Here is a 6,000-nt window from a genome sequence, read left to right as displayed (position 1 = left end):
AACAAAGCTAGAACATTGATATTACCTAATAGCAAGGAAACAGGACAATGTGTTGGCTACATTTACATTTATGCAGTTTAGCAGACGCTTTTATCCAAAGCAACTTACATAGCATTATCCTTTACATTTGTTGCTAAGTATGTGCAATACCCTGGGATCGAACCCACGACCTTACCACTGAGCTACAGGAAGGCTAAAATATCAAATTGTAATTTCAAGATGAAAACTGAAAACTTTGATTTCATCTATTAGTTTCCTTATATGGCCTTACGCAGTGAACATAAATATCAATTATATATATTCACAGATTGATCTTTGCATTACTGTATATAGGATGACTTTAGGTAGAAAACAGAAAATGACACAAATATGACTTTAGCTGGGTTTGCACAGACCAGGTCACAAATAATCAACAAGCGAACAAACACAAGCTTTTCCAGGGGAGACACTGCAGATTTCGCAAAAACTCAGCACTGCCTTTTCTAGACAATGGACCAACCGTTTTTTTAAGGCCATGTCTGAACAGCCTAGTTTACCACACTGCAATGCACAAAACATAAATTTTGACCCAATAGTAAGGAGGTGAAATATTTTTGTTACAATAATAAAACTGCAGTCTTGGAATGTAACAGAAAACCCCAATGCCGGAACACGCGCTGCGCTGAGCCTTTTGAAAACCCACAAAATTCAGCAAGAATGGAAAAGATGTGTGAAGGAACCTAAACAAAAGCAAAACTACATGTTGAACACTGTGTTTCACTGATGATAAATATATCCGTACCGTTGCTTTTTGGAGAATTTGTTATCATAATAGACCCACTAACTTTTACCTCCAAACAATGCTAAATGAGGGTCCCACAAAGGTGAGGCGGACCACATAAAAGCTCAGTGTTCCTGTTTGCACGCGTGGCGGTGTGTGTGTTCGCATGTGGTCTTCTGCGTAGAGCCCTTATCAGGAGCGCTGCAGAGTCGAGCTGTATTTCTGCGAGCGGTTCCCTGGAGATTGTACGCAAGAAGAGTGGCAGGGCGTACGGGGTCTTTCTTGAACAGGTGGATGAAGAAGATCCAATCCGTTCTGTTTAAATGTTTTGTCTCCTCGTTATTGATCTTTCTCTCTTTACCTCATTTCCTTGGCTGTTCAAGGGCAGGTCCTCGGGTAAAGTCGAGTGGTTCTGAATGGCAGTCATGTAGTATTGACCGGATTTACCGTGGGGGAGCATTTCAGCTCATAAATTCATTCATATCCTGACCTGTGACACCTGTTACACGTACGACAACCTACAAGCTTGATGCATACCAGCGGCGGAAACAAAAACAAATGATCTCATTACACCCAATTCTGTAAATTCTCATAATGAAAAATGCACAATTGCAATCTTAAGTAATTGACATTCAGATGACAGATGGGCTGTGGTTTATTTATACGTATTTACAGTGTTAAACCAAGAAGCGCAATTTGCAGCATAATTGCACGGGCGCTAATAAACTGATATGAACCGCCGAATAATGAGTTGGAGGGCCCCGAGCCTCTCCACTGCATTATCAGTGCGACGCATTTAGATAAGACCACACCGAGCTGATGACCCAAACCTGCACGAGAGTCTGTTTGCTGGCATCCTGCCCCAGTCTGAGAACAGAAGTGGTTAAATGCAAGCTCTTGTGTGTTTTAATCTCCCAATTGTGTTGAATTAATTCAGAGTCAGCCTCGGGGAGACGGCAGTGACTGCACAAAGACAGTTGGCTGCTTTTCAAAATCTGTGTTGTGGTTTGTGTGCGTCTTGGAGATGCGTTCTGAGAGAGAGAGGAAGCGCATGCGGACGTGTGCGTGAGACAGAAATGTAAAAGAGAGAACGCTCGTATTAAAAATAAAGAGAGAGAAAGCCTGTTATGGTGTCACTTACGTGACCGGTTCCTCCCCAAAGCAATCACGATCGCGAGCCAGTCAATCTTCACGGACTCTCTCACCATTTCATACTTCGCTCACACGGTAATGACATGATTACATTCCAAGGTCCCCATCATGCCGTCCTTCTGTTAGTGTGGCCATTCCTGAACCCGTGCATTATGGAGAGAAAGGAGAGAGTGAGAAAGATAGTCTATGTCCCGCGTCCTTGTCACTCTGCATTAATATGTCTCCCATGCAGCTGTGCTCTCTGGGCTTGAAGAGGTTTCAAGGTCTCCATGTCCACATGTTCCAGGTTTACAATCCCTGCAATCATTTAACACAAGTTACGGTGACAACCTGGACGTTTCACGGTGACAACATGTGAGCCCTGCACACTCCAGAAAACACTAGCTTTGCCAGCCTTGGAACGAACACACACAAAGTGATATTCCTGTCATAACAAGGACTTTCCATTGACTTTATTGGTTTTATTGTGAGCTAATAATGTTTTCTATCGCTAATGTGGCCCTAAACCTAACCATTCTAGAAAGCTTTTTAACATGTTTATTTGGATGCTTTATTTGTGGCTCAGTCTGTTTATTTGTTTGGTTGAATTGCAGGAACAGGTGGTGCGTCGTCACAATGTAGCAAATATCAGGTTTTCGATGCGCCGAGTGCAATTTTGTCTCAATAATGTGGCTGAAGCTGATGCACTCAAACACAAAGACGCACACACACATAGTGAGCTTAACCATAACCAAAATTCACAACCATTTGCATGTTTTCCTTTGATAGAGCCTCTTATGAGTAATGGCACTTCATCTTCAAAGTAGCGTGCAGGAAAGTAAAGAATACGAGATAGGAAATTATACAAGGCTAAAGGAACTTCTACGATAATAATTGCAAATAATTCAATGATCCCACAGCTCAACACAGATGAGGGAACTCGGCCAAGGAACAACGCCAGTCTAGACGCTTTTCCTAAGTGGGTAAGGTGCTGTGTGCACGCGGCCAATGCCAAGGCACAGTTTGGAGAGGTTGGCTTTCCATCTGTTGTCGTAAGATAGAGAACCCCCTCCCTATTCATCTCAGGGTACTTGTTGGAATGTTCAAAATCATAGTAATTTCCAGAAATGAGATTGCGGTGCAAAACAAAGCATGCTTAGTGAGATGCCTCGTGTACTGTTGAGGAAAGTTAATGCAGTATATTTTGTCCTTACATAGACAATAGAGGTGAAGGGTGTAATTCTAATGCTTATGATTATTAGCAATCGCTTGAGGGCAATACATAGGCAAATGACAACACGTGCCATTAATCATACTTGCTGTTGTTTGAGCGTTTGGTTCATTACACAAAGCTTGTGAATGTAAAGTAATCTGTCAAAGTTTAATGCTTTTTAGAGCTGAAACGCACGCCTAATCTTGTAGCACTCTCAGCAAAAGGGGGGGGGGGGGTAAGGAAAATCCACAAACGCTTTAATATTCAAAGGAAATGTTTAAATTGTAAAACAGCTCGCAGCGTTAACTAATATATTATCAAGCGCGTGAATCCCCGCGCGTCCGCGCTTCAAATCCCTTTGAAGGGAAGTTCATTAGGCATTTACCTTTTCTAATTAGATTATCTTGTAAAATTCTATGGTAAACAATCAGCGCTCATTGTTAAACTTGACCCCGCAAACATTTATTTTCCCCAGTGACACATTCATCCTTTAAAACACTTAATGACTGCAGCCATTAACACCGATTCTCAATTAAAAGGCGGCAAGCTCGCGCTGGCGGAGACGAACGTCGGTTAAAGCCTCGACCGGTTCTCCTCAAATTTCGGTCGCCGCGTTTACGTTAAACGGATCAGGGGACGGTATAGGGGATGGATGAGATGCAGTGGCTGACCATATAGCCGGTGGTCCAGATTTCTATAAAGTAAGTCATTGAGGCATCCGTGCCGCAGTCATCGTGAGGCTGGAAGGCGATGCGCTCGGGTGGGATGCTCGCTGAGGTGTTCCACTGACCGCGCCCTCATTTCGCGCCCGTAAACCGCTATCGGAAAAGAGAGGGAGGACCGGGGAGCAGATTTGCTGTATCGTTTCATACGGGCGTGCAGGTGCAGCGGCTCGACTCGCGTGCGCGCACACACACACACAGAGCCACCGTCTGTACGCCGGGGGAAGGGGAGCGCTAGCGCCGCATATTTCCTCTCTGGACTATAGGCTACAGAAGACAAACGAATAATTCCCACTGAGAAGTGTGGATAAAGCGCACCGACTTTGCCGAGGCTGAGATATGTATTGAGGAAAAAGCAGGTAAGGGCACTTCTGTGCGTCTCCGCGGATGCTTTTGTCATGAAAATGTTTGTTTTCAGAAACGCAGGTGATGTGCAGGACGGGGGATGTGGAAGGATGCTGTAGACTCGTGAGGGAAGATCGTAACGCGAAGTACGGCTTTAGTCACATTACTATTCGTGATGGTTTTGAACACCTGCGCACCAGCGGAGCGTTACTAACGGCCGCTGTGTGTATTGATTTGCCCCCGTTCGAGTCGAGCCATGTGCGGCTCTTAAATGTACGAGAGAAAAATAGAAAAGCCGCGGGAATAAAACAGCCTTTTGTTCGCATAAGGGGCTATTTCATCCCTTAACTGGTTGTTGAGATTTACGATGAACACATTTTGGAGGGTGTTTACCTGACCCTTTACGCAAGTTCACAACGGACGAGGGGCTTCGTATAAACATTCGGTCAGATTAAATTCCGTGGGTGAATTTTTGATGATTTTTGAAAATGAAAGTCTGGGCCTGTAAGAGTGTTTAGAAAATGCTCTGTCTCTTTTATGCAGGTTGATCGAAAATAGGTTTATGTGGTGCAAGTCGTATTAAGATATATATCTTGCAATATTGCATTCATTTTGCGTTAACGTGACGTTCTCGGGTTTAGGGGTGCCCTCCGTACGTTGAAGAACCGTGACGGATGTTAGATTCTTTGTAGAATGAACTCATCACTTCTTTTTATTCCTTCACATCAGCTTCTTGAACATCTGTTGTCTTTTTTGCTGTTGCCATGTACTGCAACCCTCTATTAGCTCCGTCACCAACTGTTCTGTGGCAGGGCGGTTGGCAATGAACAACTGGGGACAGCTTGATTGTGAGCAGCGTCAGATAAATCTTTCCTGGCCGTGGTGTGAAAACATCCAGTAGCACTTACTTTGGGTGACAATACATCATTGATTTAATTAAATTCACTGTTTATTATTAGTATATGATTAACACCACTAATAGCTTATGAGTCCCTTGCGTGGGTAACTGCTGAGGTGAATCAGTCAAGCAGTCTTGATAAACACAGGCCTGACTTATGTCCATAAAGTTTATGACTGAGACTTGTTCCAGGCAAACTTCACTTCGCTGGTTTTTCAAATTGACGAGAATGGCATTCTTGAAAGGCTCGAACGATCAATATCACATAATAGGTGCTGTCCGTCAGCGTAATAGGTTACGTTAGACAGTTTATGCAACCATTTGCTAAGCTATAAAAAAAGTAAAAGAAGGATGAAGCAGGCTTTTCTCTGTGTATGAAGACCAGTAAATAATCTCTAGCTATGGCGATATGGGTCAGTAATGGAAAGCGCCGCTTTGAACATGTTATGCGCTCTGTGCTGTTTCCGTTTCCTGCTTTGTACCTATAAACCATGAAAGTTTCATGAGCAATTTAAAAAATGCCGCTGGAGTAAAAAGAGGGGGGAAAATCTAATGTCTTTTGTATTCAAGCCCCATCGATTATTCATTCAGCTATGCAGCAGCATGGATGTCAAAACAACATCAGAACCCATCACCAGGAGCTTGACCTAGCTTGCCATCGGGGTAGCAGTAGGGAAAGAAGGGGATTCTCTAAGTAGGATATCCAACGGCAAGGCCCCGTGCTGGTTTTTCCACGGCTCATCGTATTCATCTGTAGCTTGAACAAGGTAGATGTCACAGTGCAAGATTGCTTTTAAATCATTTTAGCAGTCGCTGTCATGGTGGCGGTTTGGATTTGACAAGGCGAGGCGGGTCCAACCTCAAGAAAATGAGAGAAAGTCAGAAGGGGCAGTAACGTTATCGATAGCCTCCTATGAGTGTTAGCCCTAAA

The 6,000-nt window shown here is 43.7% G+C and overlaps 1 protein-coding gene across 1 annotated transcript in view; it reads left to right on the top strand.

Moving 5' to 3' along the window:
• Positions 1 to 3,948: 3,948 nt before the first annotated feature.
• nrxn2a (neurexin 2a) overlaps positions 3,949 to 6,000 on the top strand; it is a 265,411-nt gene continuing 263,359 nt past the window's right edge. Inside the window, exon 1 of the mRNA XM_079486587.1 lies at positions 3,949 to 4,185. The gene's annotated coding sequence lies outside the window, so the exon portion shown is untranslated. The remainder of the gene's footprint in view (positions 4,186 to 6,000) is intronic.

This window comes from Barbatula barbatula (genome assembly GCF_947034865.1).
Source record: "Barbatula barbatula genome assembly, chromosome: 22".
NCBI classification, from domain to species: Eukaryota; Metazoa; Chordata; class Actinopteri; order Cypriniformes; family Nemacheilidae; genus Barbatula; species Barbatula barbatula.
This window is presented reverse-complemented; position numbering and strand designations above follow the sequence as displayed.